At 43.0% G+C, this 6090-nt stretch overlaps 1 long non-coding RNA gene and 1 pseudogene across 1 annotated transcript in view; both read right to left on the bottom strand.

Annotated features, from left to right (window-relative positions):
* LOC118408310 overlaps positions 1-462 on the bottom strand; it is a 1574-nt gene extending 1112 nt beyond the window's left edge. The window contains exon 1 of the long non-coding RNA XR_004830279.1: positions 251-462. This is a non-coding gene — a long non-coding RNA (uncharacterized LOC118408310). The remainder of the gene's footprint in view (positions 1-250) is intronic.
* Positions 463-568: 106 nt separating this feature from the next.
* The window catches only part of LOC118408302, an 11778-nt pseudogene continuing 6256 nt past the window's right edge, over positions 569-6090 (bottom strand).

Raw genomic sequence — 6090 nt, forward strand, 5'->3', positions numbered from 1 at the left:
AAACGTCTACAGGAGAATTAAAAGAAGGTTGTGAAACGAAGAAGACTTTGTTCGACTGATAGAATGCTGTTTTCGATTCATCAAGAAAAACGCTTACAATGACAATTATTGCATATCACCCAGATCAACAGAAAACAACAAATACACTATTGTCTCTGGACATATATCTTGTCACTATAAGACATGATCTTTTTCGTTGACCCATAGGCTGTGGGCCCTTTCTCTGTAACGAATTGTTAGTCTACCTCACCTTTATGCAGCAGTGAATTCCTTCTGAAGTCTGCGGGCGGCCATGCTACCTGCGCGAACAGAGATAGAATAGGCATAAATACATTGCAGCCATTTCCTGCCATTCACCGAGAATCAAATTGGTTTGCCTTTTATGAAAAACAGCTGGTCGTTACTGGAATATTCATTGAGTCATATGAATCTTGTCGAAAAGGAGGGGATATTACATATAGATAAGGCAAAAAAATCCCGGCGGAACATTAACTAAACACACATTCCGAGCGCAATTAACTGCCAACGATCAACTCAAGAATATTCTCTGCAATCATTGATATTTCAGTCTAATTAATGCATGTTGGGTCGGTAACAAAATTAAAACTGGACCGCTCGGTTGAGTGGTAGTGTACCCAAGCGTACAATTTATAACACTTGTTGACACATTGGACCATGGTCGTCGGAATATCTGCTGAAGAGACTAAGCAACGCAGTAACATAGAGAACTGCTACGTAACCTCTTACAACCACACCGCCGACACAACACGCTTACAATAAAAAAATAAACACGTCAAACAAGAATGTACAATCCGTGTAAACGAACAAAAATACACGTCTAAACTGACATCAAATCACAACAAGACCGGTACAAAGAAAAAAAAAGAGCTGCAAAATATCTGATTCAATGACAACAACAAATCATTACCATCACATCGATCACGCATCAAACAACAAAACAAAGTCTCAAAATAAAATAACTAAAATTTAGAACCTACAACTTACAAGAGCAAAGCCGATGACCTTAACTGATGATATCAAAATAAAGACTACATTATGATACATGCAATGCAACTTAAGCATAGTATTTTTGATATCTTAAAATTATCATAAAAGTTTCAGTATCAAATTCCCTTTTCCATCGAGGGCTCCCCGGCACCTCTACGGTGCTAGGAGTGATGCATGTCCGCCAAGGCATCTGCGCATACGGGGTCGTTTACGGACTCGCTCCCTCCCTGGGACCCCAGTAACTGAATCCTGCTTTTGCTTGACTTCCGGTTTTTTAAGATCCAACCTCTCCCCCTCCATATTTACATTTCGGAACGGCCATCAAATCCGTAATCAACACAGCTTTCTAATCGTATTAGTCGCGAATCCAGCAAAACCTGTCTAGAAAAACAGATGGCGTCTACAATAAGTCTACTCAACTTAAGTGCTACAACGGTTTGACTTTCTTTCTCTCTTGCTAGCGGTAGAATTTGACGAAGCTCGAAAATCTGACTGGGTTTAATAGCACCGCATTCTCACTACGGTAAACCTGACTTGCAGGAGATAAACTCGTATTTATGAAATATAAACAGATTTTGGCTAGATCTAGAGGGCCAAGAAAAGGAGCGGTATCGCAGTACCTCTCCGTACACTTGAAGCTTCGTCACACAGAAGCCTAGAGCTAAGTAAGGGTTGAAATCGCATCACCGAAGAACTTATTCACCAATCCAGACACAAGTACATGTACAAAGGCATCAACTGGAAGTCTAGACCTTGGTGATTCTAGGAGAGATATACACGGTATCGGCCACAGAACAATCTGACAATGACACTACACAAATGAATGCCGACCGATCTAACCGGAGAGGGAATATCAAAAACTACATTCTTTCAATGATATAACTTTCCGCTGCACCAAATGCAAGGAACAGGCCATTCAATCGGAGAAAAACCAACATACCTTGTCAGAAGTGATGCATGTCCTTGTATCTGCAGCGGAAACAGACTCCAAACTACAGTCGTAGCGTCCAGAAAAGTTACAGCTGAGATGACCCAAACCCCATGTTAACGCCTCGGACGCCCCGCTCCTTCTGTCTCGTCCACAGACAAGGACCGGAGTGTATACCCGGACCCTCCCAGTTTCGGAAGATTGACAGGAGGGGGGCAGTTTTGTCCTATTGGTCAAATGTTTTAAAACTTCTCCCTGATTGGAGAAGTCATAGGTCGGGGGGGATCAAACCAGTTTGAACCTGTTCGGTCTTCTGCAAAAACTGGCCATAAGGTCCCTTGGGAAAGCATTGAGTCACTGACCTTTGAAAGGTTTCTAGGTCACAGGCCCGAGGTCTGTCCCAAATCAACAAATAGCCGGGCTTGCAAAACAGGCGATGGTAGAAATGTGTTTTCGGGTCTGTTCCAGATCAACAAACAGCCGTGCTTGCAAAACAGGCGATGGTAAAAAATGGTGTTTTCGCACGTGCCAGATTTGGCTCCAGGCATGGATTTATAGTTGCTGGGCGGACAGGACAAGTCAAAACACGACAAACAACGACCATGTGCAGGGCACTGTTATTTTTCACACAACTGATGGATCTTTAACTTCAAAACAATAACTACGTTCTGATACTGTAACTCCATTATGTTTATCACCAATGATAACTTATCATAAAAAAGTTTGAGTTACAAATTCACTTCACCTACTGTTGTTTAGCCTGGTATTAAAGCTGGAACTGCAAATGCATACCCCGGTACTACGCATACCTCTACTGTGCTGGGAGTGATGCTGGCCCGCCAAGGAAGATTAGGGCACACGAGGTCTATGGATGATATCAGTGGGCTCATCAATTTTTGCTTGATTTGGAAGAAAACTAAAGGACAACCCCCCCCCCCCCCCCAACACACACACACTCAAGATCATTTGTGGCACCTCTTGAATACAGAAATAAAAGACTTGTTTTGTTGAGGTACCATGCCTTGTCAATTTCATCATAGGCTAGAAAACTGTGTCCTTCTCCACGCGTTCGTCCTCCAAGTTCAAACCCACTCGTGGCCCAGTGTACGGGAACCCTGCCGGGTTTGGGTAGACTCTCCTACGACAGAGGACACAGACTGAGGTGACTCGGTACTATCTTGAATGGCAAGATGTTGTATCCATTATCCCGCATTTCTGTGTCTTTCCTGACCTCCTCCCAACACCCTAATCATGTTGTTGCTTTGGCCTCAGCAAAGTCTTGTAGCTCTATATTTAGCTTTTCGAATTTACCGCGTCCTTCTGACCGGTGGGGGCTAACGGTACAGCATGGCTTGTCTGCACCGATCTTGCTGGCCGGTTTCCGGGCGAACAGGTTGTTTGTTTATGTTGCTTACCCAGCAAACCGCCTAATGGCGGCGTTACACCCAAGGTTTGAACTGAAGAGTACAAGCTGCATATCCGGACAGAATAACAGATTCATTCACGTCGAGAAAGTGTAGTTTCTTTAACGTGCCCGAGGTGTACGTTATTGGAGGTTGAGGTTGTGTAGTGGTGCATGGTGGAGTGTCAATCATATCTCATATTTCCCGACAGGAAATATATTATCTTTGAGGGTGTATTCCTCTCCTTTTTCTGTCATGTTTGAACACATTTTCACATGATTTATTAAAGTCAATAACAAATGAACAGAACTTAAGAATTTCTGGACCCTCGTGTGGGTTGATTAGAGATGAGTACGACGAAGTAGCAATTACTCTGAATAACTTGCATAATTAATTAGAAAACGATACATTTTGTGGGGAGAATCCATAACGGTGAAATATAGGAATTCCGAACTTATAAGGCAGGTACTTATCAACAGCTAAACTTTACCCCCAATGGATTGACCTAATTTGCATGATTAAGGATTAAGTATTTCCTAAGATATCTTTTATCTCCTGTCTTCTAAACGATCGGAAGGTAATACTCACAGTATGCAGCTAACATATATACATACATATACGAGTCTATATAAATGAATAGCTATCAATCATTAGTTAGTTCCTAATTTGCATGATAATACCAGCAACACTGTAATGCTTTGAAACGTGCAAAATATTCTACAAATACCCCGAACATAATGAATAAGAACACCTCGAACATTTCTGTTAGTACGAGCATTGTGTATGAAAACCGTGGTGCTATTTTTTCTCTCACTAACTTGCAATACGGTACAGTGCAGAACCAGATCAAAATTGCTGTGCCATAGGCATAATTATCTCAAAGCAGAGGTAACGGTGGGGGAGGGGGTAAAGGGATAGTTAGTAGAGTGATATCGTATGGAGTAAGTATGCATAGTGTTCGGCTCAGACCTAAGTGGTTTCGGCTTCTAATCCGTCGCTGATCTTGTGCCCTTGGGGAAGGTAAACATTACATGACTTTGCTCACTTCACTCATATAAAAATGAGTACTTTATTAGCTAGTTTGGGAAGTCCCTCGGATGGGACATTAAACGGGGGTCCCGTGTGTGAGGACAGCCGTAAAAGAACCTGCCACACAAAAGAGTAGGGGTTCTTCCCAGTGTTAGTGGATCAAGAAGTATCAACAGCATGTGGCTATGATAATCTAGATCCATATGTCCCTACATCTCTGACCAAAGTGCATATGTTTTTGATTTGTCCCTAAACCACGGAGTCTTCCCTGAATCCCGGAAAAGAGCAAATGTGGTACCAATTTTCAAAAAGGGGGACCCTGAGGAACTACTGACTTGTATCCCTACTCTGTCCAAAATCCTTGAAAAAATTGTATTTAAGGACTTGACGATATTTACCGGGGGGGGGGGAGAAGGGCTAGTCCAAAATGGGTCTGGTAAAAAAATTTTCTATGGCCCTCCCCCCGCCCTCAAACATTTTTCTATGGCCCTCCCCCCGCCCCAAAAAATTTTTCAATGGCCCTCCCCCCGAAATTTTTACTTACTTTTTCCATTACACACACTGTGTATCATTAAATAATATAACGTTAGCAATAATGATAGCGGTAGTGTTGTTTGAACGGGCCCACGATCGGGGTGTCAATACCCGCGCGTCAACAAATTACGCACGTTGGAGTCCTGCTGCCTAGTGCTGGGGCATATCTCTCCCGTTTTAAAACAGCCGACTTTTCATTTTGATGACATGTATACAAACATGTAGCACTTGACGTTGTTATACTCGCACTGCAGCGGTTATAAGACTTACCTTGTCTGATATCACTTCTCCAATCTACGTGAAAAAAGTCTTACTGGGAACGTTACACAAGATCTCGAAACTGAGCGCTTGAACTTTCCGCCAGACCGACGGCTATAACTAAGTATAAGGCCGTCCTGGGATCGGAGCGCCGAAGGCCCGACCGGTGTAGGGGGTCCGGGGATTGCTCCCCGGAAAATTTGGAGATTTTTGACCCTCTAAAACGCAATTTCCTGCATTCTGTGAGGAAAAAAAATTGTTAAGTAAACGTGGATTTTATGCGTCCATATCAACGCAGAGAAAAGCGGGTGTGGGAGGGGCATTGCCGCGGCGATCTTTTCCACTACACATGCACGATATTTACACAAAAGAAAATAAATTAATTTTGTAGTTGGACGAGACTTGAGTACATTTTAGCGATATCGTTACTAACCGCTTCAAGACTGCTTTGATCATTCCAAAACGGGAGTTATTTTGGCCAGCCTACAAACTTGCCGAAAAATTTTCGCGCCATCAAGATTACGTCACGTGGCATGCAGCAGAGAGCCCGCTGTCACGAAAGTAAACATCGTAATGTCTTTTATAATATCCCGTTGCCGTCCGTGAGCCATTCCGTTTACAAAAAGACGATGCACGCAGGATCGATATTGATGCCAATTTTAGTTTCTATAGTCTTCGTAAACTTCGCGCGAGCATGGAATCACACGAGAGGCGGCTGCAGCAAAATTCGTATGTTGGGGGGGGGGGGGGACTATATTGACTTAATCCTTGGGGGTCCGGGGGCATGCTCCCCGGGGAAAATTTTGAAGTCTTGACTATCGAAAACGATCTTTCCTAAATTTTGATGGGCAAAATTTGCTGGCAGACTAAGCTAAGTTTAATAGCCTTTCTAGTAGTACTTCACATTGTTTTAGCTTATTATTGAGGGCG

Source organism: Branchiostoma floridae, unplaced genomic scaffold (assembly GCF_000003815.2).
Source record: "Branchiostoma floridae strain S238N-H82 unplaced genomic scaffold, Bfl_VNyyK Sc7u5tJ_1567, whole genome shotgun sequence".
NCBI lineage: Eukaryota > Metazoa > Chordata > Leptocardii > Amphioxiformes > Branchiostomatidae > Branchiostoma > Branchiostoma floridae.